Source organism: Rattus rattus, chromosome 2, assembly GCF_011064425.1.
Source record: "Rattus rattus isolate New Zealand chromosome 2, Rrattus_CSIRO_v1, whole genome shotgun sequence".
Lineage (NCBI taxonomy): Eukaryota > Metazoa > Chordata > Mammalia > Rodentia > Muridae > Rattus > Rattus rattus.
This window is the reverse complement of record NC_046155.1, coordinates 129,885,192-129,912,829: the sequence shown is the minus strand read 5'-3', so window position 1 is coordinate 129,912,829 and position 27,638 is coordinate 129,885,192. Positions and strand designations below refer to the sequence as shown.

The window sequence follows — 27,638 nt, the reverse complement described above, 5'->3', positions numbered from 1 at the left end:
TTGGCTTGAAAGTGGATGTTATCGAACTACCAAGATCGGGTGTTCTGAGTCAGGTGCCACTGCTGGTCTCTGATCTGCTAATTAGAAATGTGACACTTTTACATTGCAACGTCTTTAACCATCAGTAGTGTTATTGGACATAAACTTAGTTGCTTCCTCTTCTTTCAAGGCCAGTGACAGGTTTGGGTGGTTTGAGTTGAGTGGGTTGGACAGAGGGAAATCGGCAATTTTTCTCTGCTTCTGGTAGAGTTAATCTCTCATCTAGACAGTGTTTATGCTCCTCTTTCAACAGCAGCTCCCAGGTTAGCAGGACGACAGTAAGAGCTAAGTTCTTTAGAATGTTCCAGTTCAAAGTCCAAATGATAGATGACTTCCACATCCTGAAGCAAACACTTAAGCACTTGTGTTTCTTGCAACAATTTATTCCAGTTTGAACAAGACAGTCCATTTCTCACCAAGACACGGAACCAGCAGGTTATACATTTGCAAACAAAAACATTGATTTCTATTCAATTATTGAGTTAAAACGAGAGTCCTGCAAAGGATATTAGAGTAGAGATATTATTTTATATTTTGCATTGTTCTGCATTTGGGGGTTATTCCCTGTCTGTACAGATCTCTGTTCTTTCAGGTTCTGTTTAGGAAGAGAATTGGCTTTGCTAACAATAGTCCTTGCATATTCCTGCTCTACTCTGGTCACCCCAAGATTTACTGTGACTTCTGGTGCATTATAACCTTCATTCCACCAAGTAGCCTCCAGGGCTATTGTGAAGTTGAGTTGGCTACAAACATAGAAAGTATCCCTAACCACTATTCTGACTCACTTCCTTTTGGCCACAGTGAGATACTTATTTTAGTCAATATGCTTTGTTCAAGAAGGGATAGTGAAATGGCAAAGTGTATGGAAATGCTTTCTGGAAACCCTGACAAAATGAGTTCCATGGTAGAAGGAGAGAACCAACCCCAGAAAGACGTCCTCTGATCTCTACGGGTACACTGTGTGTGTGTGTGTGTGTGTGTGTGTGTGTGTGTGTGTGTCTGTGTGTCTGTGTCTGTGTCTGTGTGTGTATGTATACATGGGACAGTGTATGTGTGTGTGTACACATGGGACAGTGTGTGTGTATTCAGGGGACAGTGTATGTGCATGCATACACATAAGATAGTGTGAGTGCATACATGGGAAAATGTATATATGTTTGTACACATGGGACAGTGTGTATATATTCAGGGGACAGTGTGTGTGCATGTGTACACATGAGACAGTGTGAGTGCGTAGATGGGAAAATGTATGTATGTTTGTACATGGAACAGTGTGTGTGCGTGATCACGCTCACGCCTGTGTGCGCAAGTCTGGAGATTGAAACCAGGTGCTCACACTTCCGGTTAAGTGCCGTGCCATGGATCTACAATTCCAGTCCTAGGTTCACTTTAACTGTACAAATACTTACCCACGGCTTCAGCCATCATACGGTAGACGGAAACTAACTCATAAACCCATAGCTGGACAGTATAGAGACTAAGAAACTTTACAATACTCAGTCCTAAATGAAATGTCTTCATTAAACCCCTCCCCTCAGGGCTCAAGCAGCTATGCGGAAGAGGAGGTGGAAAGATTGTGAGAAGCCAGAGGGGATGGATGACTCTAAGGAAGCAGCCGTCCAGACACACCGAAATGACGCAAATACGAACTCACAGAACTCTTGGCAACATGCATGGGCCCTGAATGTTCCAACCAGGAGCTGAGAGGGAGACGTGGAAACAAGCTCCCTACTCAAACTCAGAAACTATCTCCAGTCCACAAACATTTACATAGGAAAAATTAGTTTTTTTCCAACGGAGTCTTGCTGTGTGTATAGTAGAGGCAGGTCCTGTGCCCATCAGTGGAGAACCTCAAGGATATTTTTATAGATTGCTTTGTTTGGACATTTTAAATAATCTTACACACACACACACACACACACACACACACACACACATGTTTTTCAATTTTGTCTTTTTGTAGGTTTTGATTTGTATGTCTGTACCTCTGTTTATAGTGTGTGTTTATGTGTGTGTGTGTGTGTGTGTGACTGTGTGTGTATGTTACTTGTGCTTTCTACCCGTTTGTTACTTATTTATTTATTTAATTTGCCTGTTTGATTTTTATCACCAGAGAAAGAAGGCTTGTGTTAGATGGAGAGGGAGATGAGAAGTACCTAGGAGGAGATGGGATGGGGAACCCATGATCAGAATTTATGTAGGAAGCTGTACTTTCAATTAATAATAACAAATGGAATCCTTAATGCTTATACCACGAACCCCACGAAAGTCACCCCACTTCTTCCAACCAGAAGGAAAAGCTACAATGTCCATGTTCTCTGCTCAAGGGAGAGACATTCTCTAATTTTTCCAAGTGTACTTTGTAATCTATATTTTATCCACTAAGCCTCAAGGGAGCTGTACACCTTTGAATGTGGTAGTGGGTTAACTCATCTTATGATAAATCTCCCAACTGGCAAGTCCTCAGGGAATTGAATTCTGTCTCCCATGGGTCTGTCTCAGGGTGTCAATATTAAGAAGTGATATGTGCTTATTTCTCATATTTGTGGCCTATTCTGAAGGAATTTGTGTCCACAACTCTCCCTGATGTGGAATCTTCCAAGAGGCCCAATCCTACTGCAAGTCTAGGGAGGGGCTACTGACTTGCAGAAATGACTATCAATTTCCTTCCATGTTGTGATTCTAAGACTCACCTTAGTACAATTATGAGAACAACTGTGGCCCACCACAGCCACTAGCTTTAGAAAGAAGTTAAAGACAGAAATGCATCGGATACAGTTTCTTTTCAGGTCTAATACCATAGCGTCTCCTCCTGGCCCTCTATGTATCACCTTGTCCGAGTGACCAGGGCTAGTAATTTATGGCTCCCATTAAGAGGGTTGGCTAGATGTGCAGACAAGTCAATAATTATTTCTGCTGGAGCTCAAACAACAGAGGAAGTCTCTGTCGAATGCCTTGTTTTAACAGAAGACAGAACTGCCTGACCTGGGTTTTATGACAGATGTCAAATACATCGACATGTGTTGTGAAGCAGATCACCTTATTGGCAAAGAAATGAAAGCCCACCAAGAAGACAAATGGGAAGCTTCCCTCAGGGGCTTTCTCATGTCTGTGCAGGTTTGGCAGTGACCCTGAAGAAGGACCAATGCGCAGATCAGAACGGACACCCTGGAGACAGTCCTCTATCAAGGGACCTGAATACTAATAATGTCTTCATGTCCCAGAGGGCTGGGGAGAGAGCGAAAGGGAGGAGTGTGTGAGCTGACTTGAAGAAGAACACTATAGTGATCAGGAGAAACCAAGTACCCCCACTACAGAGGATACAAATTTATGTGTGCATCCTGGGGGTACCTGGGACCTGCTCGGGAATTGTTTTCTCCAGCCTTCCTTTTGTTATTCAGCTCTACACATATTTCTTGAGAGCCTACCATGCATCGTGTACCCACCAGGCACTGGGCATGTGCATGTGTACTTAGCATCAATGATGGTGCTCCAACCTGCATTCTATTTCTTAGGTCTGCAAATTATGGGTCATTGGAAAGCACTTGAGGTTTTAGGGTCTGCTTTCTGCTCCTCATTTTTCTTAACTGAAAAAAAGAAGGCTCAGGACTCATGCTTACACAGTTGCAAGGGTCGGACACGATGGCATTTCTCTGATTGGTGCATAGTAGGCATGAGAAGGGAGAGACAGGAAGCCATCCACACTCAGTGTGCCATTCCCTCAGCACTTCCCAAGGCTCCTGTGTGCTGATGCCCTCAACAGTGGAAAGCAAGCTGTCTCAAGCAATGTTAACCACATTATTCCAATACTGAGTCAGATATGTGACAATGGCTATCTATATAACTTTATGATGGAGTGGAAAAATTGCTCTAGCCTGACAGTATTGTAGTCAGAGTAAAATCAGAGAGTAACCATCACTTCGCCTCTGTGGGGATGCTAGTCTGAACTAGACCACTGTACTGTCAGGCTAATAAAAGTATAGCACATGCAGTTATAACACACAGTACATAATAAACTATGCTTATGTATCATAGGATGTATATGATATATGTGTGTGTGTGTGATATGCATATGCATGTATATGTAAGATGGAGTCTCCCTATGTATCCTGTTGCACTGATAAGTTATTTTGTTTGTTTGTTTGTTGGTTGGTTGGTTTTCATTGACTTGACACAAACTAAAGCCTTTTGGGAAGAGGAAATCTCAGTGGGCAAAATGTCTCCATCAGTTGGCCTTTCGAGAAGCCTTTGGGGAAATTCTAATGATTGGTAGTGGAAGGAACAGCCCAATGTGGGCCGGGTCATCCTGGGCTCATGCACCTGGGAGGAATAAAAAACACAGCAGACTTCGAGCTCGGAGAGCAAGTCAGATGGTTCTCCACAGCCTCAGTTTCAGTTCCTGCCATGCGTTCCTGCCTTGAGTTCCCTTCATGAGGGACTGTAAGTTGAAATCAATCTCTTTTTCTCAAAGTATCTTTTGGCTACGGTGCTTATCAGCTGACTAGAAAGTGAACTAGGACACACAGGTTGGCCTCAAACTTGCAGTCTCCCTCCTGTCATGATGAGATTATAGACATGTATCACAAAACTTGGTTTATGGTACATGTTCTATTATTTTAGAGTATATTCCTTGTACTTACTCGTTTTTAATCGAAAATCATTTTTTTCATATAATATATTCTGACCACAGTTTCCTTGCCCTTATCTCCTCTTAGGCCCCCTCCTATCTGGTAGAAAATAATTGAGTGTAGATGATGCTGTCATCGGTACTGGCACCCTTTAGGATCTGTTTGTCACCCCCTTGACTGCATCTCACATGCTGTCCTATGCCTTAAGTGACCTGCACTGTGTTGGGTGTCTGAGTCCACACCATCATGTTTACCCAGCCACAAAGCCACGTGACAGTGTGGCTTTTGACAGTTTAACATCATCTGTCCACTGTCAAGTGACATCCAGTTCTTACGAGTCTATTGGAATCAAGGAGGCAGAAGTGGGGATGGTGGAGAAAGGAACTTCTGTGTTTAGAGAGAGGCCACCCACAAGTTAAGTGGGTAGACACATGACAAAAGAGGAAACAATGACTACCCACTGTCTGCCTAAGGATGCCGAGATCCAGCTCATTCATATGACCTTTCACCAAAACAATCTTCCGCTCCACCCTGACCTCTCTGTATCCCTCAGTGGGAGGGAAGAAACAAGAGATTATGACAAATGAACTTTTTTGTAGGAAGGTGTCATTAGCACCAGTTTTCTGTACCCAGTGGGACAGGACATGATGATGCTCAGTGGTCCCGTCAACCAGGTACCTGGCCAGCACTGAGGCCCTCGTTGACAGTTTGCACTAGTCTCTCTGTTCTGTGGTACAGTGTTTAGCCTGACCCACATGCTCAGTAGAATGCTGCTCTGTAATCAATGATGGCATTATATTTTTGAAGAGATTGCTTAAGTCCCTGGAAAAGGCATAAGGGACCCATTATAGATGAAATATAAGAAAGTCAATATAACTGGACTTTTTATTTTTTTAAAAAACATTCCTACTTGTGAGATAGATGATCATAGAAGGGAACAGAACAGTTTCTTTCTGGGTGGGCCAGACATGAACCATTGAGTTCTTTGTTTCTATTTCTCTTCCTTTCCTCCCTCCCTTTCTTTCTGCCTACCTATTTATTTTGCCTGGTGTGTGTGTGTGTGTGTGTGTGTGTGTGTGTGTAGATCAGAGGAGAACCATGAGTGTTTTTCCTCTCCTTACACCTTCTTTGAGGCAGGGTCTTTTTGTTACTGCAGCAACATAAGCCTACCCAATTGACCCATGACCTTTGAGAGATCTCTGTCTCCCATCTCACTAAAGAAGTGTTGAGATTACAGACCTAACCTAACACATTCTGTCTTTAGATAGGTTTTTCAGGATGCCAACTTGGATTCTCACACTTAGTTCCCAAACGCCTTTCCACTGAGCCATCTCCCCAATCTCTCAAGGCTTAATACTTATTGAGGATCTATAAAATTGAGGGAGATGAAGCAGAAAGAAACCGAAGAACTAAGTCAATGGAAAGGTAGAGTAGAGGAGGAGGATATGGTCAACTAGCACTAAAGTATATTTGAAAAGCCTGTGTGGAAACTTACTACTGTAGAAGCTTCCTCTGCTTATTTAAAACAAAGTAGAAACAATGTTAGATGTTAACAATAAAACCTTCTGTAAATGGAAGAGCTGAGCAACCTGTTGCTTTGGGTCTTCTTTGTGGAATTATGAAGCAAGTTTGTATAGGGGAGATTCTGGCTCTGTGTGCAGCATGACCCATGAAGAGGAATGATGGGGGTAGAGCTGATTCCACGGGTTTCATTCTTGTATCCAACTGTCAGATGCTTTGTGCAGGGAACAGGACTGCAAAGCTCCTTGACTTTTGTGTGGGAAGGAAAGGGGACGAGAAGGAAGTTGGGACTCAAAGGAAGCACTGCAATTGCTTCCCTAGGATCCCGAAGAAGGTGGTGGGTCCCTGGAGACCTTTCTCTCTCAGGCTGGATGGAAGTACACTAAAAGGAAAGACTTTCTGTTTGCATTTAGGAAATGTAGGCTCTTGTCCCTCAGCATGCAGAGGAGAATGCAGCTCTGTAGTCCCTGGTGCAGTGTGCAAATTCCTATTCTCTCTCTTTCATTTTGACTCCATTATGCCCCCTTGTTCTTTTATTTCCCCCTTGAATTTGCATTAAATTCATTATCTGCTCCCAAGGGAAAGAGGTTCTCCAGGGTTTAATTGAGATGTAAGACACCAACAATAAAAAGGTGGGGAAGGGGGAGGAGCTCTCTACTGCATGTGGGACTACACCATCTCTCAAGTGTTCAAGTATTAAATGTCTTCTTCTTCTTCTTCTTCTTCTTCTTCTTCTTCTTCTTCTTCTTCTTCTTCTTCTTCTTCTTCTTCCCTCTTCCTCTTCCTCTTCCTCTCCTCCTCCTCCTCCTCCTCCTCCTCCTCCTCCTCCTCCTCCTCCTCCTCTTCCTCTCCTCCTCTTCTTCTTCTTCTTCTTCTTCTTCTTCTTCTTCTTCTTCTTCTTCTTCTTCTTCTTCTTCTTCTTCTTCTTCTTCTTCTTCTTCTCTTCCTCCTCCTCCTCTTTCCTTCTCCTTCCTCCTCCTCCTTCCTCCTCCTCCTCCCTCCTCCTTCTTCCCCCTCTTCCTCCTCCTTCTTCCTCCTCTTCCTCCTCCTCCTCTTCCTCCTCCTCCTCCTCCTCTTCCTCCTCCTCCTCCTTCTTGTTGAGAACAAGATTCTCCTCCAGGAAGCTCTAGTCTCGAAGACCTTTATTAACTTGATCCTTGGAAATGCTGTTTTAATTTTTTTCATAATCATCATACCAATTGATCATGCTGATCTCTGGGAAGAAAAGAAGTGAACCAGTGGCTTCATTAACTGGAGTGCAAAGGGACTGGTGTTCATCAGAGTTGGTGCCCTTACCCCATGGTGGCCCAGACCTCTTTCTGTGTGACTTGATCCAGTCCCCTGTGGGAAATGGGCATTGTTTCCTGCCCAGCCTGTTTAAATTGTCTCCTATATTTGCTCCCTTACAGAATAATAGAAGAATTTGAAAGGTCCCAACCTTAGCAGTGGAACTCTCTGATATATGGCTCTTTTCCAACCATTCCTTCATGACATCAAGGCTTCAAATTGCTAAGCTTTGGTCACTATCTGGGGTCAGTCAGTGTTAAAAATGTATGGCTCAAATGTGTAATTGTAAGTACTGTTTTGCTGAGCTAGAAGGGCTCCTTTGAAGCCCACATTTTAATTTTAATTTAGCACGCAGAGTGGCAAAGATAAATAGATTTATCCAAAATACATTTGGTAACAGATTTTTTGAGTCAGTTATTAATTTTATTTGAGTGGTTCCTTTTTTATTTTTTATAAACTGTGAAACTCGAGAGGAAGCAGAATCCCATGCAATGCCTTTTATTGATGGCCTGCTATGTGCCAAGAAAGGTGTTAAATGTTTTCCAATGCTGCCTCATTTATCCTGATCTTACAGACAAGCAAAAGGAGGTGCGAAGAGGTGAGGTTTCTCACCCAGCTGGAAAGTGGCAAAGTTGTTCACAGATCTGCCTCCGCTAAAAATTGCTTTATGCAACTCTTTGAAAACTAACTTCTTGGGAGCTACATACAGCTTCCCAAATGAACCTTGTTTTGCTAGCCTGGAACCAGGAAGTTACTATTCCTTTTGGGGATGTGACAGGTTCCTGAAGAAGGACTGGCCCTTGATGGTACCCAGTATCGAACCTAGTACATATGTGTGTCTTCAGCTTGTGTCTATGGTGTTCAGTAGCGGGTGCTTGGGAAAGCAATTAGGATCACATAAAGCAATATGGGTAGATATCCCATGATTTTTATGCCTGCAGCTTTATAAGAGGAAGACAGTCTCCTCCAGGTACACTCTATGCCCTTCTCTCTGCAATACTTGATGTTTTGGGTCTCTGTGTACAATAAGGCTGTCATCACCTGATAAAGTCCCTAGACTTTGCGTATACAGACCTGTAAGATGAATTAAACTTAACTTTCCTTATAAAGGACTTCATTATTATGAAAGCAGGACTCATTCAACCTCTCTTTGGAAATCTCTCAGCTACAGTGATGGAAGGGGTTTCATATTTTTAAAGTTACATATTTCTAACTCTCTAGAAAATGTATATGAATTTACTCTGACACCTACAATCTATATTGTATAAAAATTGAATGTAGTGCACACATTGCCTATTAACATATGTGGGATCCCTGATGCATGCTGGGTAGTGTGCTGTGCCTCAGGGCACACACAGTCCTGTAGGTAAGAAGAACTCTGGAACAAAATTCTGTGAGATCCAACAACCCACAGCAGGGCAAACACAAAGGAATCACTCAAGAAGAGCTTTAGATGGGCAGGAGTCACTGAAACCAAGGCTTAAAGCTTTTCAAAGGAGCTGTTATCACTGAAAAGCCAGGAAGTCACACTCTTTGGAAGAAAATATCTGATTTGACCAGAGAGTGTTATTACTCAGGAAAAAGTAACAACCATGATATGACTGATTCAAGAAGATGTGCTCAGTGGAGAAGGAAGTTTTAAGACCAAGTAAGATGTGAGAAACAGAAGCTCTCGTGCATATGTTGTTCCCTATGGGTCTTCTCACAGCCTTTAATGTGGCCCTGGGCAGCATGAATTTCCAAGGGTTCTGATCCCGTGATGAATGCTTCTTTAGGGTTGAGGCACATGGCAGCAGGCTTTAGAACTTCGGATGCGTACTGTTTCAGAGAGATAATTATGAGCCTTGAAGGAAGAATAGAACTGTCGAGAGATGAAGCCCGAGGTAACCTATAACTAGGCATTTCCAGTCTTCTAGACAAAGGAGGGTAAGGGTCACAATTCAGGCAGTGGAAGAGGAAAGCAGGATGGGTGGGGAGGATTATGAGCTATGGTGGTACCCCATGACGTAAGGGAGCTCGAGAGAAGGAAAGGATTTAAAGGGGACCCTGGGATTTTAGATGAGGAGCTTAGGCAGTGAAATGTTGGGAATGTGAGGAATTTAATTAAGCTTGAAGCATGTTATAATTTAGTTATGTGAGTTTCACACATACATATGTCTATTCTATGTTGAGTGTGTCTTTTCTTACTCCAGTCCGTCAGCTCTGTTCCTTTAGGCAGTTTCTCTTCTATTTCCTCTGATGCTAGATACTTAGGTCCTTCCATATTTTACATAGTACAGTGATGTGTAAGCTGTAAGACGAACCATCAGAGATTGTTAACAAGCAGCCGACAACTAAAAATACCTGTAGCCACACATACATGATCTTAATTTTATTTCAATCTGATATGTCAGGTGGGTCCTCATTATCTTGCAATATCTGAGGTATCCTCTCAATTAATATCAAATGTTGCTTGACCACAAGTGCATAAAACTGCAGATTATAGAGAGCTGTGTTTAAATGAGAGTAAGATACAAGACAGTTATTGGCCACGTACACTGAGAAAATGTGCCTAGCACAGCCACTACTAGCAACCACTGAAAAAAGCAACTAAAAGAACAAAAAGAAAAACAACAACTCTCGCTCAACTTGCTAGTTATACAGTTTAATTCTTTTCAATTAAAAATAGAGTGTGTGTGTGTGTATGTGTGTGTGTGTATATATATGTGTGTGTATATATGTGTGTGTGTGTGTGTGTGAATGTGTGTGTGTATATGTGTGTGTATATGTGTGTGTGTATGTGTGTGTGTCTATATATGTGTGTGTGTGTGTGTGTGTGTGTGTGTGTGTGTGTGTGTGTGTGTGTGTGTGTGTATATATGTGTATGTGTGTGTATGTGTGTATATGTGTGTGTGTGTGTGTGTGTGTGTGTGTGTGTGTGTGTGTGTGTGTGTGTGTGTGTGTGTGTGTGTACTTGCCAAAGGGTGCATCTGGAGGCCAGAAGGCAACTTGTGGGGATCTGCTCTTCCATGATATAGGACCCAGAGAAGGCAGGAAGCCTCTTTACCTGCCGAGCCATCCTGCACACCCTCTTTTAGGGTTTTTGATGTAGCATTTTTCTATATACCTCACAGTAGCCTGGAGCTCTATCTACTGTGTAACCCAGGTAGACCTCAAACTCCTCATCCTCCTACACTGCCCTAGTACTAGGTTGACAGTTGTGCCTGACTCAATTTGCTTGTCTTAAGCTCCCTGAAGACCTTCCACATGGACAGAGTAGTTACAGATGCTGGCCTTTTCTTTGCTGTGTGATCCAAGACAAGTGACAGAACTTTGGAGCGCTCCTCTTTCCCACTTCTAAAACTAACTTGAGCAGATACTTTGGGCAATATTAGTATCTTCAACATTAGGGTGTTGAAAGGATTAGGTAGGGTTAAAAGTTACCATATTTTGAATTTGTGAAATAGATTTCTTTAGGAAATAATGTATGCATTGTGATCCGTTAATAAATTTTATTATTCGTTTATTTGGTTTCCAGTTAATGGCACATAAAATCTATCTATTTGAATTGCAAAAATCAAGCTGGTTTGAATTAAGGAGGTGTGAAAAACTCTTGGGTAGAGAAAATACGTAACACTTCCATCAATTAAAAGTAGGTAAAATGTGTTAAAAATAATGAAAAGTTCATGTTGAATTGAACTGATTTTCTTCATGAGCTTATATTTTTATAAAGCTCTGTGAAACAGATTTGAAACAGTGCCCATTACGGAATCTGTGTTAATTGTTATTATCCCCATAAAGTTCAGATGATTAAGAAAAGTTTGCAATTATGCCAACCAAAAATGCACAGTACCTGCCTTTCATTCCACCCCTCCACCCCGCAGATTTATTTTTGGTACTGAAGACCAATCTCTACCTTGGCAAACAGAATGTGTGCTAAATTGAAAATTTCCTCCCAGTGCCCTGGAGACTTCAGACAGCAGATTTTCAAAATTGCAGGGTATTTTCACATATCGGACACAGTGTTCTTTGTTCTTCTTGCTTTTATCATGAGTGAAGACTGTTTCTGTACTTACCCTCATGCCCGTCACAATCTTAAATATCACTGTGCTAGAAGGCACTGCAATCTTAATTAAAAGAGCAGTCTAATTATTTACCCTGGTTGGTTCACACAAACCTCTACAGTATAAAACAGTGGACTCCCTGAAGGGGCTTCATGATATTTCAGAATGGAGTGGGAAAGTTTGGTACTGACTTGAGCTCGGCTAACATGTAATGAAGTCTGACCTACAATTCACCTTTAGGTCACCCGATCAAATAGAACTTATCTGGGCAATGTCTGAAGGCATGCACTGATATTGACTGAGTGCTGGTGGGTGGCACACTGAGAACACTTTGCAGTTACCTCCCAGAACCTCAGAGAACCTTCCATGTGTTTCTAAGGGACAGAGGGAAAGCAGAGGGTGGCCGGACAGGTCATTCCCTTTTTCACAGTCATCAAGAGAAGCCCATGAGGCAAGTTTGAGGACAGCTCAGATGACTGGAGGTGTTTTGTGACGTTCTCTTCCTGCACCTGGCCTGAGTTCTAACTGCCGATTGCAGGGTGTGCCTGGGGCCGAGTCATCTGCCTCTGGAAGTGAGGCAGAGATATTCCCAGGCCAAATTCAGGGATCACTTGTGTCCTTAAAACCTTTGTCCTTGGGTTTCTCTGGCATAATGATGTAAAGGTGCCTTACTGAAGGACACCCAAAGGGTCCTGGGGTTCTCTGAAAGTATAGTTGTGAAAAGCAGGTCCTAAAAACATTGACTTAAAGACATAAGATGAACCCAACTCCACCTTAAAACATACGTTGGTGCCAAAGGTCTACTCAGTTTGCATCATGGCCTTAGTGAGCCTGAGAAAGAAGCAAATAGTGCCCAAGCAACCCTCCTACAGCATAGCAAAAGAGCTTGGGGAGTGGGGAACAATCATAGGTATAAAATAATAAAAGATATTTAATGGAGAAAGCTATTAGAACTGTACATTTACTGAGAGGTATTGTGAGGTTTAAGAAGAGAAGGGTAAGGGGTTGGGGATTTAGCTCAGTGGTAGAGCACTTGCCTAGGGAAGCGCAAGGCCCTGGGTTCCCCCAGCTCCAAAAAAAAAAAGAACCAAAAAAAAAAAAAAAAAAAAAAGAAGAGAAGGGTAGATAGGGAAGAGAGCTTCGAATGTGCTGCTTATTCCTTTGACATGAGGAGATGTGACAACATATTTTTACTTACATAGATGATTCCGCAGCAAGATGGCAATTCATTCAGGTAACAAGGCAAGAAAAGAGATTTGATATGACCTTCCAGGTCTAATTCCATCTGCTGTCTTGGCTGAGGAAAGCCAGGACCCCAGAGTGGAAATTGACTAACTCTGTTTCATAATCCCACAGGCACTGGGAGTCAGGAAGGTCAACTGAGATGCAAAACGAGTGGAGAAGGCCTAGATGGAGCCTCCCTTGGGTGGTCTAACCAGGACGAAGCCCACATTAGGCCCTCCCTGATACAGCTCATGGATCTGACTCACAGACATAGGAATGGTAGTGTAGGGCATAAAGTCAAAGAGAAAGGCTTTATTTTGTAATGTGTTAATGTTCATAATATCGGAGAATTGGATGGGCTGTTCATAGAAGCAACTAGAAAGCACCCTTAAATACATCCTCTTGTCTCAGTAGGGAATTAGTCATCTATCTGCTTCCTCACGGCAATATTTATGACTCTTCTTACTATTCATCCTTTGCTGGAATTACAAAGCCAGACACACTCCAGACCCTACCAAGATTATAGTCAAATGAAGTATCCTGGGAGTGACACTTTTGCTGCTAAATACCTGGGGATGTGACCAAAGGGGCACAGGCTCTTGAGTATTTATTTGTTTATTTATCTAATTTATTTATTTAATATTAAGAGGACAATGTCTCCCTGGAAGAACCCGCCAGGTGGGCACAATGGATTTTGTTTGTGTCTGGTCATGCATCCACAGCTCATACGATGCAAGTTAAATCCAATGCATACTACGTTTCCTCCTTGCATTGAAATTGACAGAAGGCTCCATGAAATCCTGAAAAATTATTTCCTTAGCCTAACACTTCCCAATAGGGTCAAGGTCTAGCTCCTTTGTGCATGTAACAGGCTGGTCATCTTGTTGAACAGTTTGGGAAACACCCTTTGCACTAAGTCCAAAGCCTCCACCACCCTGGTCTCTTTTACCAGAACCCAACTTTTGAACTCCGCCTATCATCATTACTTATGCCAGCCCTCACTTTCGGACACATCCTAGTTACTTTTCCTATCATTCCAACTTTTTACCCAACTCTGATGCCACCTCCTTCTCAAAGCCATGCCAACCACCTCAGATCAGACTCATGTTGCTATTCTCTGGCCTTTGAAGACAAACTTTGGCTAAGTCACTCAGTGTTTATTTAATTATCACCCAATAATTACTCTGTACTATTTTGCTCTCTTCGCCATTTGTGCTTATAGCATTACTCTTTCCACTTTTAGGGTCATTGTATTAGCTTCTAAATCTTCTGAAGGGACTTTCATGTCAAAAGGCAGAGTATATTCATTTCTTTTCTTACTGTTGTGATCAAATAGCTGGCCTGAAACAACTTACCATAGGTAGGCTTCATCTGGCTTAACGTTTACAGCTTCCAGATCTTTTCTGGCAAATGTTAGGTTAAGCAAATAACTCTGCAGGACTTCCTGGAGCCCTTAGTGGAATTCGACCAGAGGAAGGGGTGTCATTAATCATGGTAGAAGAACATGGTGACAAGGGTGCTTGGTGTTGGTCACATTGTATCCTCAGTGAGGGAGTGAGGTTAGGCAATAAAATCTCAAAGCTTTCCTTCAGTGACTCACGTATTTCTATGAGGTTCCATGTCTGAAAGGCCTGCAAGCTTCTACACCAGGGCCACCAGCCAGGATCAAGTGTTCCAGCTTCCTGGGGGATATTTCACATCCAAACCACAGCACAGAATTGTGAAAGGACTCAGGAGAAGGCTCCATCCATCAAGTGCTTTTGGTTTTCAAAGAGACTGCCCTTGTCTTTAAAAAGGTGGGAAGTATGTCAGATGATCCACCCGTCCAGACTGTAATCATAAAACCAGCCGACAAACAAAGAATTAGTCCAAAGCAACATGACTTCCCTGTTCAGAGCGACTGTCGGGTTATATGGGAAGAGGTGCCTGGTTCCTGCTGTGGCTGGTGTGTGCACCTGGTGTTCATAGCCTGGATGTCTCAAGCATTCGGTCATTACTCAAGAGTCTGGGAAGACTCAGCTGTCTAGTGGGTCAGCTCAGTCTTCCACCCACATGGTTGCCTATGGTTAACAAAAGAGTCTAGAAAAAGAAACTTTGATTCTTCTTATATATATATATATATATATATATATATATATACATTTCAATTAAGAAAAATGAGTGTTAATTCACTAAACATTTATTGAATGCCTATTATCTGCTGCAAAGTTACTAACAGCTGTACAACAGTAAAAGAAAGACAGGTATTGTGGTGGAGGAGACAGGAAACAGGGAAACACATTAGCAGATAATAGCAGCAGTATTTACTAAAGAGTTAAATGCTAGTGGACAGTTAAAGCTGGGCATGGGAAAGAAAGGGCAGGAGGGTCAGGGAAGACTCCCCTTCTTAGGATGACATTTCAGCAGGAAGGTAAAGGGAATGTGGGAGCTATATGGGCTAAGAGTCACCTCATAGGCAAGAGAGGAAAGTGGTTTGAAGCAAGCTAAAGAAACATGCCAAGTGTTTTATTTGTAAGGGAATCAGGAGGCTATAGTGAATTCTAAGAGGACTACATTAGTGTTTGCAAAGGATCATTCTGGGTATGGGGGATGGAGAATGTGTTGAAGATCCCAAGAGAGGGGGGTGTTGGTAGAAGGACACGGCTTAGGTCATAGGAAATGTAAGATGCTAGTAGCTTGGATCAGAACAGGATTTCTTAGCACTTCGATATTTGGTGCTGGATAATTCTTAGTGTCAGGGATTTCTCATAGGATCCAAATCAGAGGTTCTCAATCTGTGGGTCATGTCCCTTTTGGGGGAGGTGTCAAATGATCCTTTCACAGGGGTCATATATCAGATATCCTGCTTATCAGATATTTACATTAGGATTCATAATAATAGTAAAATTACAATTATGACGTAGCAATGAATATATGGTTAGGGTCATCACAGCATGTGGAAACTGTATTAAAGCGTTGCAGTATTAGGAAGGTTGAGAACCTCTTCTCTAAGTATTTATCAACATCCTCAGTGTCTACCAACTAGATACCAAGATTTCCCCTCCAGTCCTTGCTTGAGTTGTGAGAACTCTAGAACAATTGCATTATTGGTAGAGGACAAATCTGAACACTAAGGAAGGAGAATTGGTGAGAAGTTCTGTAACCAGTCTGCCTAGGAAGAAGGAAGAGGCCAGATGAGAGGCTGGGTTTCCAACAGGACTACCTTTGGAAGGTGCTGGGGGAAGGATAGGCTTGTTGGGAAAGATGCCTGGTTAGCTTATGCTCCTGGGGGCAGCTCATGAGTTCCCTGAAGTATAGATTGGAACAAGAACTGAATCTCCAATTCAGGAGTACAGGAAAGGAGAGCTGCTTTGAGAGACACTTGATGGCCTATGCATGGTCACTTGGGCCATTCTGGAGAAGGGTGGTGGGATTGGTAAGAAGAGAGAGAAGAGAGCTGATGATACATCCATAACAAATCAAAAGAGCTAAAGCCTAAAGGAGGAGCTCCACCCCAAGAAGGCCCCAAGACTCACCAAAAGACCTAGTGATGAAGACGTGTAGCTCTGGAATCTGTGGCACTAGATTCCCTCACTTATACTTCCATTACCATATACATATAGTTTAGCCTTTCTCTGTGTGTGTGTGTGTGTGTGTGTGTGTGTGTGCGCGCGCGCGCAGAGCACCATTATGAGGTGTGTGCCCCTATGTGTGTGAATCTGTTGGAGAGCCAGAGGACAACTCTTAAGTGTCATCAGGTGTTACTCACCATGTATCTTTATTCATTTATTTACTTATGTGTTTATTCTTTTAGGCAGGGTCTCTCTCATGTTCTGGAACTGGTCTCACTGGTCTTATTGTTAAGTGAACAAGGTTGGCTAGCCAGTGGGCCTCAATGTTCTGCTTTCTTCCCTCATCCCCTACTCCCCCATCCCAGATCTGGAACGAAACTCATGGATACCGTAGCCAGCAATTTTTACGTAGGTTCTAAAGACTAAACTCAGTTCCTCGTCTTTACAAAGCAAGCATTTCATTGGCTAGGTTGTCTCCTCAGCTCTACTTTCTAAATAAACACTTCGAATTGTTGGAGAGATTACATGAATGCTGTGCTCAAAATCTTAAGCACAGTACCATGGACTTTAGTAGGTACTGGGTAAAATGGTAACTGCAGGAAGAGATGTGGAGAGACACAGCACTATGGGGGCTAACAGAGCTGGAGACGGTCGTTAAGACAGCATTTAACTTGGAGCCCTTGGCGGTGTGAGGAGAGGGAACCACAGCTCAGCTAGCGAGCATGAATAGGAACTGCTGTAACTCTACACAGCCCAAAGCTCGCCATGCCCCTGGGTAATGTAATGAAAGGTGTTTTCCTCCTTCTCTTCCAGGACAGGTGCTCAAGTGATACAATTTAGGGTCTCAAATTCCACAGCTTAATTGTTTGCTCTACGCACAAGTTAGCCCTGCTCAGAACACCTGTGGACGAAGTTCTTTTGATGCACCAAAGCCTGTCTTTTATTAAGCTCTTTGCGAGCAGTCAAAATAAGACCAAATGTCCATATGACGCCCCCCCCTCCAACCCCATATCCACATGGGCAAGAAATAAGCCCTCACGGGGGCTGCACAGTTAGTACTTAAAAGAGCCATCAGATCTGTGGGCTTTGGAAAATAAGGTTATGCAGTTAATGTAACCAGAGTTAGATATGAAATAAAATGAAATCTTTTATATGTATAGAAACTTGCCTAACACACACACATACATAAAATACCCTGTTAGTTCTACTTGAGGTTTATTCATGTTGAATCGATAAAAAATGATTTAGACCGGATGGCTTCCAACAGCTGGTTGTGCTTTCAGTCTTCCATAAAGAAGTTAAAATTAATTTTAATATGTTGATGGTGCTTATTGATGATAATATTCATAATAAATATCCATCGGAAAAATCCTCTGGCATATGTATGTGACAGAAAGGTCAGGAGTGCTAATGACGATCGCCACACAAAATGCAATTCAGTCAATTACTTTAATTAAATCTAAAACTACTTTATGTCTTCTCATTTATACAGTAAACTGATAGAGAGAGGGAAAGGCCAGCATCTTTATCTGGCTCCTTTTAGAGTCCAAAGTTGGGGGGTGGGCTCTCAGACAGTGCTGTAAGATTTTAGCTTTTGTATTCATTTTGGAATATTTAAAGTAATTATGGGTCTTACAAGTAACATTCTTGCTATAATAAGAGGAAGAAAGGGTGGCGATTTCCTCTTGAATGCATTTTACAGAAAGGGAGCTTTGCCTCTGCAGACTCTAATCTTGTATTTAACACATTGGGTGATAAAGGCTACAGCCAACATTCCAGAGTAAATGGTAGAAATGTCTATATTTCTTTCATTACAGAGTTGGGGATCAGAAGAGAAAGAACGTAGTTATTTGAATTCTTTACAACCTCATAGGCCCAATAGTTTAAAATTCACTTGGCATTTTCACTACACACAATGCTCTTTCATTAATGGAGGTATCCTACAGAACTTCGTATTTCTTATTATGTTGTTAAATTTGGAAACTGGAAAACTAGACTTTTTTTTCTTAGTGCATCAGACCTGGGGAAATGTCTCAATGGTGAATCCTTACCACCTACATAAAAGTGGGGAAGGTGTGGCAGCCATCTCTAATCTCAGCCCCTGGGAGACAGAGGCAGGGGATTACCCCAAAACAGGCTGGCTTGCTAGACCAACTGGAATCAGTGAGCTCTGGGTTCCATGAGAGACCTGTGTCAATTAATAACGTGGAAAGCAATCAATTTAGCAACTCTATTTCAACTGTAGGCCTACAAACACACACACACACACACACACACACACACACACACACACACACACACACGCACCCATAATGCTCCACCACCATTTGATTTTGAACAGTTACTTAGGGCTTACAACTTATCACTACAATCATATAAAACAAAGACTTCTTTGGACCCTCATAGGGATTTTATTCTAGACCAAAGGAACTGATTGATAAAAACACAAAGCAAACTGAATGTTATCAGATAGTAAAGACTTAGGGGGGGTGCAGCAAGACAATGAATGAAAACTTCCTGTGTTTCCCAAACTGTCCTGGACTTAGATAGAAAGCACTACATCTTTTTTTTTTTTTTTAATTAACTTGAGTATTTCTTATTTACATTTCGAATGTTATTCCCTTTCCCGGTTATCGGACAAACATCCCCCTAGCCCCTCCCCCTCCCCCTCTATATGGGTGTTCCCCTCCCCCTCCTCCTACCATTTCTGCCCTCCCCCAACAATCACGTTCACTGGGGGTTCAGTCTTAGCAGGACCAAGGGCTTCCCCTTCCACTGGTGTTCTTACTAGGCTATTCATTGCCACCTATGAGGTTAGAGCCCAGGGTCAGTCCATGTATAGTCTTTGGATAGTGGAAAGCACTACATCTTACAAATCCCCAGTCCTAGATGAAATTGTACCTGTGCGGACCATCGCCCTCTAAGTACATCTTTAACTGGATTAAATAAATGTCCAAAATGCTGTAGAACCCGAAACCTTTGGAGCACCATCATGGCACCACCAACAGCAGCTTCTATTCTGACCTCATGTAGTGGGGTAGAGGCACAATTCATTTGCACCAAAAGTATTATGCAAAATTGTCTTGAATTTGTGTGGATAGGGTATATCTGAAACATAAATGAATTCCTTGTTTACAACTGAGTCCCTCCTGAAGCTATCCCGTTGTAGATATGCCAATATTATAAAATGGAAACAAACCATAAATCTGAAATATTACTGGTTCCAGGCATGTGGTCAGGTGATACTCAATGTGCAATGGGAAAGAGAATGATTAGTTGACAGGCATGCCTCTTGAGGAAGGTCATATTTGAGGTGAGAGCACACAGAGTCTTTGCCTTCACACAACCACAGAAATAGAAAGGCAAACAGCGTCTTCTTCCAATGTGTTCCTCCAAAGGGGTCCATGCTTTAACAAAAAACATATGAGATGCTTTCTACCAGGCAGAAAATGTAATTTTTTATCTCATTTCATAACTCTAAGTGGTGAGCATTATTATTTCCATTTTGCACATCAGACATGTGTCTGCATGAGTTCAAAGCCTACACTGCCCGAAGGAGTTAGTGTAAACAACTTTTGGAAGAAGGAATCGCTCAATCATAGTCAAACTACTCAAAGACAAAGGGAAAGAAGGAATGTTGGAAGCAGCAAGGGGACCACACATTCCTCAGTAGGATTAACAGCTGCCTTCCTACCAGAAGCACAGAGACCACAAGGGCAACTCTTCCCACAGTGGACAGAAAGATAGAAGGATGATGTATAAAGAATTCCAACCCATGCAAGAATTATCCTGCAAAATTAGACAAGAAATAAAGTCAAAGCCAATGAAGAAGGAGAAGGAAGGAGGGGGAAAAAAAAAGAAACATCATGACAATAGATTTTCTCTGAAAAAAATAGTAAAGTGAATCCTTCATTAAAGAGATAAAAGTAACGATAAGAAGTAACTTAATAATGGGTAAATGCATCTACACAGCTAGGTATGATAACAAGGATGAGTGACTCTTCATAAATCTTTTTATAATCCAACATCATAAGCAAGAATTATTCAACAAGCATATGTGTATAAATATATGGGTTCTGATTATAATTGCACAAAGACGGTGGAGGAGATGGAGCCACGCTTAGTAATGTTATATATGATTACAATCAAGTTGGTATTAGCATAAACTATGTCATTGTAAGCTATCGTTTGCAATACTCAGGGTCACCACTAGGACAATAACTGAAATTAATGATGGAATTATTAAAATATCATACTACAAAGTATCTCTCACAAAAGGAGTAGAAATTAGGGAAAAAATGAAATAATATAAAATACATAGAAGACACATAGCAGAAATGGCAGAAGGAAACATGAACTTATGATCAGGCAGATGCAGAGATCATCACATGCATTAAAAAGATAGTTCAGGCTTTCTGCTCCTCCCTATTTCAGAGATAGCCACATCTTCTCAGGCAGTGCCAGCCTCATCCCTTAGACACAATGGTAAAGATTAGAGTGAACAGCTTTGCCTGTATTGGACTCCTGGTTACCAGGGCTACTTGCCCATCTGGCAATGTAGACCTTGTTGCCATCAATGACCCCCTTCGCTGACCTCAGCTACATGTTCTACATGTTCCAATATGACTCTACACATGGCAGTTTCAACAGCACAGTCAAGGCTGAGAAAGAAAAGCTTATCATCCGGGCTAGAGAGATGGCTCAGTGGTTAAGAACACAGACTGTTCTAGAGGTCCCGAGTTCAATTCCCAGCAACCACATGGTGGCTCACAACCATCTGTAATGAGATCTGATGCCCTCTTCTGGTGTGTCTGAAGACAGTTACAGTGTACTCACATGCATAAGATAGATATCTAGATAGATATCTAGATAGAAAGATAGAAAGATAGATAGATAGATAGATAGATAGATAGATAGATAGATAGATAGATAGATAGATAGATAGGCAAGCTTACCATCAATGGGACGGCCATCATCATCCTCCAGGAGCAAGATCCCAATAATAGCAATAAGGATAATACTGGTGCTGAGTATATTATGGAGTCTACTGGCATCTTTACCACCATAGAGGAAGCTGCAGCCCACTTGAAGGGTGGGGCTAACAAGGTCATCATTTGCCCCTTTTGCCTATACCCCAATGTTTGTGACGGGAATGAACCTTGAGAAGCATGACAATTCACTCAAGATTGTCAGCAATGCTTTCTGCATCCTCAACTGCTTAGCCTCCCTGGCTATGATCATTCATGACAGCTTTGGCTTTGAGGATTCATGACCACAGTCTATGCTATCACTTTACCCAGAAGACGGTGGCTGTTCCCTATGGAAAGTTATAGTGCTATGGCCATGGGGCTGCTTAGAACACCATCCCTGCATCCACTGGTGCTCTCAAGGCTGTGGGCAAAGTCAAGCCAGAGCTGAACAGGAAGCTCACTGGCACAGCCTTGCATGTTCCCACCCCCAATATGTCTGCTGTGGATCTGACATACTGTCTGGAGAAAGCTATCAAGTATGATAACATCAAGAAGATGGCAAAGCAGGCATCAGTGGGCCCAAAAGGGCATCCTGGGCTACACTGAGAATAAGCTTATCTCCTGTAACTTTAATAGTGACACTCATTCCTCCACCTTTGGGGCTGGCATTGCTCTCAATGATGATTTTGTAAAGCTCATTTCCAGGTATTACAATGAATACAGCTATAGTGAGAGGGTGGTAGATCTCATGGCCTACATGGCCTCCTAGGAGTAAGAAGCCCAGCACTACCCATTGCAGCAAGGTCATGAGGGAAAGAGAGAGGCCCTCAACTGGTGAGGGGTCTGGGCCCAACTAAGCCCCAGATACTCAATATCCTCTTCACAGAATCCATCTTGAACTTCCAGGATTACAGGAGGGGCCTAGGAAGCCCTAATCTCTTGAATGCCATTAGTAAAGTTCACCCACAAAAACAAATAAAGTTAGCTCAAAAAAAGGGGGTGGGGTGGGGGGCTGTGATTGGTATGTAAAGTAAATTTAAAAAGTTAAAATGTGTAAAATGTGGAAACTAAAATAAACTAAAGAAAATCCAGGGAGAGAGAGAGAGAGAGAGAGAGAGAGAGAGAGAGAGAGAGAGAGAGAGAGAGAGAGAGAGAGAGAGAGAGAGGTGCAAGGCGGGCGAGCTCGCGTCATGGAAGAACACTTGTCTAGCAAGTATAAGGTAAGGTCCTGGATTCAGTCCCCAGTTTCAGGAAATAAAAATAAATGCTTTACCTCTGTCTTTTCTAAAATAAACCAACTTTACGTTTGAGGAAACAGTAGATCAAAATTAGAAACATAGAAAAATTTACCAGGCAAATAGTAACCGAAAGCCAGCGAGAGTAACTCTATCAATTCAGAGAATATAGATATCAAGACAAACATCGTTACTGAAGAAGAGGATAGAAGCTTGAAAAAAGATCATCCAGGAAGACATAGTAATTATAAACATACATGTATCAAGGCTGGAAAGGAAAATAGTATCTCCATTTTAATATGATACTACATCATTCATAGAAAATCTTGAGGAATCAATTCAAATTTTCTTGGAGATAATAGATGAGTTACCAAGGTTGCAGAATACAAGATCAATATATGAAGATTATCTTTACTTTGACACATTAACAATAAGCCATTGGGAAATACGATTAAGAAGACAATTCAATGTACTGACATGAAAATAGCAAAACGCTTTGGAACAAGAAAGGATGCACCATTCAGAAACTGAACACTACTAAACTCATTCAACCAAGCTTGAAGCTCTAAATAGCTGCAAAGACATCCTGTGCTCATGAACTGGAAGATTCGACATCATCTGCAGAATCAACACAAATCTTTTCAAACTCCTCCTTTTTCTTGCAGTAATAGGCTGATCCTAAAAATGTGATGGTGATCTAAGGGATTCCGTGTAGGTGGAAGAAAACAATCCTGAAAACGAGCAAAATTCTAAAATGAACTAGAGCAGGCAAGAAGGTATGGCTTCAGCAGAAAGGAGAGTATTTGGATCAGTGGACTTGAACTGAGCATCCAGAAATAGTTCTTTTTCCAGTTAATTGGTTTTTGGATAAAGTGTGCCAAAACAAGTTGATGCAAAACCATCACCACAGCCACCACCACAGCCACCACCACCACAACCACCACCACCACAACCACCACCACCACCACCAACAATCATAGCAACAACAACAAAACCCCTCCAAAAGATCCCCAAACCAAACAAAGAAAAAAACAAAACAAAACAAAAAACCCTTTTAAAAAACACCCAACCTAACACAAACCAACCAATCAACGAAACAACAACAACAACAACAACAATAACAGCAGCAGCAGCAACAACAAAAACCCCCAATCTTCTCAATATGTAATACTGGGCAACTGAGTATCAATTTGCAAAAGAATAACATTAGAGCACGTGTCCCATGTCATAATCAAAAATAGCCCCAAGATGGGTCATGGAATTAAATGTATGAGCTAAGACAGAATTAAACAAGAGTTTTCTAAATATGATACCAAAGGCAATGGGAAAACATACTGTGATCTGACTTTATCAAAGTTAATAGGAAAGTTTTATGTTTCAAACCACCATCAAGAAAATGAAAAGAAAAATCACAGGACAGCAAAGCCTTTTGAAGTCATATATATGATGAAGAACTTGTAGGCGGAGTATAAAAAGTCTGTCTAAATTGAACAACAAAAGATAAATATTTTATGAAAAATGGGCCAATCTCTAGAACCCATGTAAACAGTCAGGCGTGGTGGCAGGCATTCAGAGTTTGGGGTGCTCTGACTGGCAGAGCTCTGGAGCTCACTGGGAGGTCAATCTAGCCTAAGTGAGAAGTTTTCCACCCACATGAGACCCTGCATCAACACAACAAATAAAACAAAACAAAACAAAGCAAAAACCCAAACAACAAGAGCAAAGAAAAAGACAAAAACCAAGGTGGACAGTGCCTGGCCAACATATGGCACCAACCTGAGGTCGACATATGGTCTCTGCACTTACACATATGTGCACCCCCTACACCCCCACACCTTGGGTTTTGTGTACTAGGGTTTGAGCGGATCCTTTTCTCTAAAGAAAGTGTACAAATTACCAATAAGTACATAAAAAGATGTCCAGTGTCAGTAGTTCTTAAGAAGATTCAAGTAAAACCCACAATGACATTCCACTGTCTATATCCACTAAAATGGTGAAGGAAGGAGATAATAATAAGACTTAATGCGGAGAGAACATGACAGCCTCCATGCACGGTGGATGGGAGTAGGAAACACTGCAGCCCATTTGGGAGCCAGCGTGTCCGTTTCTCAAAACGTAAACCACAGAGTTTTCCTAGGATGTAGCGATTTCACACTTAGGCATGTACCCAGGAGAGCTGAAGACCTATGTAAAAGTAAGAGCATCAAGGATCTTGTTACCCACATTGCTCAAGGTGCCAAAAGTGGAAGGCGCTCCAACACTGACCAACTGGTGATCGCATAAAGCACGAGACATCCATGCGCTGCAACATACTGGGTCATAAAGAGAAGCGAGGCACTTATATGATATATGGATAAACTTTGAAAACATTATCCACTCAGCAAGAGAAGCTAGACACTGAAGACGACACAGTGTACATCTCTATGTATATGAAATGGGACAAACGGAAAAATCCCACAGACAGAAAGTAGGTTACTAGTTGCTGTGAATCGGAGGAGAAGAAAATACAGAGACTACTAGTTGACATACATTCTAGGATTAGAGGCATAGCACCCTGTTCTAAGTGGTTAATTTCTCCAAGATGTGATAATTGGCCCAGTTCAAAATTGCCCACTAATAGACCATTTCCTCCTCTTTTTTAGATGTCGTGAAAACTTTGTCACTGGAATGTATTTCCCGGCATCCCTTGTAGGTAGGTGTAGCCGTATGTCTTCACTATATAATAACTTAAAAGGAAATTACTGGCTCTTTACCTCTTTCCTTCCCATTTTAGGTTGACTGAAGCACCCACATGGGTATTGATCTACTTCTGAGTAGGCTCTCAAGAAAAACAAACCAGAGGCTGCCACGGTGCCAATTTGAGGGCAGAGACTTCCTAGTCTCTCTAATGCCAGGGAAAAACAAACTCTCCACCATCCGTTAGTCGTTGGCACTTTAAAGTAGTCCAACTAATCTAATTTATAGAATGACATCTTTGGTGTTGTGGTCATTAAAAATATATGCGGCCTCTTTCTTTGGATCCGTTCTCAGATTGTTTCAGATGAACAGCTAAGCACAGTCCTTTCCTCCTGGGACTTGAGAAGATGGCGGAAATGTTGTTATGTGCGTAAACAGCACAGAATGCAGTAAGGAATAAGAAGAGAGATTTGCATGGTGGGTGTGGAACTACATGTGAATCTCAGAGAGAGCACAGGCAGGAAAGTGTAGGGAAGTAGTAGTTCTTGGATATACAACTCACAGGGAAGAGCCACGGTAGACAGGAGGGCCAGGGCCAGGCAGGCAGGAGAGAGTAGTACAGTAGCCAGTAGCGTAAGTGGGATGCAAGGGTTTGGGTTGAAGCACAGGGCAGCTGTCCAAGCTCGAAGCCTGCTCTTCGAAATCAAGGAAGAGATAACAACTGAAGTACAATTAGCTTCGCGTACCAACTCTCCATGTGCACTTCAATCCTTCCTATTTTCAAATCATCATTTAGTTTTGGAAGTCAAACAGTTAGAAATTAGTTTTAATGTTAGTGTTTCTATAAGTAAGAAAAACGGTGGTAATGATTTCGTGTGTGTGTGTGTGTGTGTGTGTGTGTGTGTATACATGTGTGCAGAAGCATGTCTAGGTGTGTGTATATGCAGGGCTGAGGTTTTGTTCTTCAGGAGATATCCATCCTGCTTTTTGAGACAGCCTCTCACTGTGGCTTACCAGTGAGGCCGTACTGATTCGCCAGTGCAACTCAGGAGTTCCCCATCTTTGCCTTCCCAGTGCTGAGATTTGTAGCCATTGTGCCCAGCTTTTCACAAGGTCAGTGAGGAGTCACCTCAGATCCTCATGCCTGTGAAGCCAACACCTTCCCCACCCAGCAATACTTCCAACTCCCGATTCCATTTCTTCTACCTGTAAGAAAACAGCATGGCCCTGAACAGCACAAATGGAAGTCAGGGCCTGGAATCAAATATCAGAATGTATGAATTAGGATGAGAAGTTACGTCATCTTTCCCTGATGCAAATGTTTTTTCTAGCTAGTTGATAACCACTTTGCTGAATGTTATGCCTCTCCTCCAGTAATATTTACTTATAATTATAAATGCCAATCTGGCATGAAGACACCTTATCTTTCTTGTAGCAAATTGTTTATTTTCGAAAGTTTTTTTTTTAATTTTAGAATGATGTTAGAATTATAGAACAATGTAAAATGCCACTGAAAATTTCGATTTCCTTTTAGCTTGCTTCAAAGTCAGCCTTTTATGATTTCATGATACTAAGAAAATAAGTACAATTGAGAGCAGTATTATTAAGCTCCAGTCTCCTCTTTCTTCTCCTTTTTTGTCTTCTCCTTCTCTGCCTTCCCCTTCATATCTTCCTTTTGCTGTTTTAAGTTTCACTCTACCATCTGTAATTGTCTATCGTCTTTAACATTTAATTTACTTCTTTGTCAGGGTTGTCAGACATGAAGAAGACTGGAAGGGGATCTATGGAGTGGCCACCAGTGGCCAGGTGGGTGACTAATGAAAGCCTAGGTTTGTCAAGGATCTGATTGTAGAGAGCTAGCCTTAAAGAACCCTGAAAATCAGGAAGAAATGCACCCTATGTAAGAAGATTATCTATTTAATCCTTAGCCCTGAAAACACTCCCGAGTACCGGCCATACTGTCAACATGGAGTCCAGCACTAAAGTGTGATAAGCTTCTGGTCAACTTCAGCTTGCTGGCAGTTCCAGCCTCATAAGTCTCTTCACTGAACCCTAACATTGGCCCTAGAATACCAGCTTCTACCTTCCACTAGAACTCCCCAGTGAGGATCCCATCGCAGGCTTGAAAGAGTTAATGTAGTCAGGATACTTTCCTCCCTTCCCCCTCCAGCCTGGGAGCCCTGCACCAGCGCTGTCCAGCCTGGCATGCATTAGGTTCCTAGTATGTATTTTCTTTTCCCCTGTGTTTATATCTCTGTTTTCTGTAAAAATCTCCTAAACTTTAGCCATGTCTCCCAAGATCTTTGACAGTGTTATAAATTTCATTAAGAAGATGGAGCCTTCTAGGGCAATTAACTCTAAAAGTGGCACAAAGCAAGAGCTGGAGAGATAGTGGCCGGTGGTACTTAGCTCTGAGTTCTGAAATTGAGATAAGCCTATCCACCCCGGGGTTGTGTTTAATGTT

At 42.0% G+C, this 27,638-nt stretch overlaps 1 pseudogene; it reads left to right on the top strand.

Moving 5' to 3' along the window:
• Window positions 1-22,453: 22,453 nt before the first annotated feature.
• LOC116893249 overlaps window positions 22,454-27,638 on the top strand; it is a 75,817-nt pseudogene continuing 70,632 nt past the window's right edge.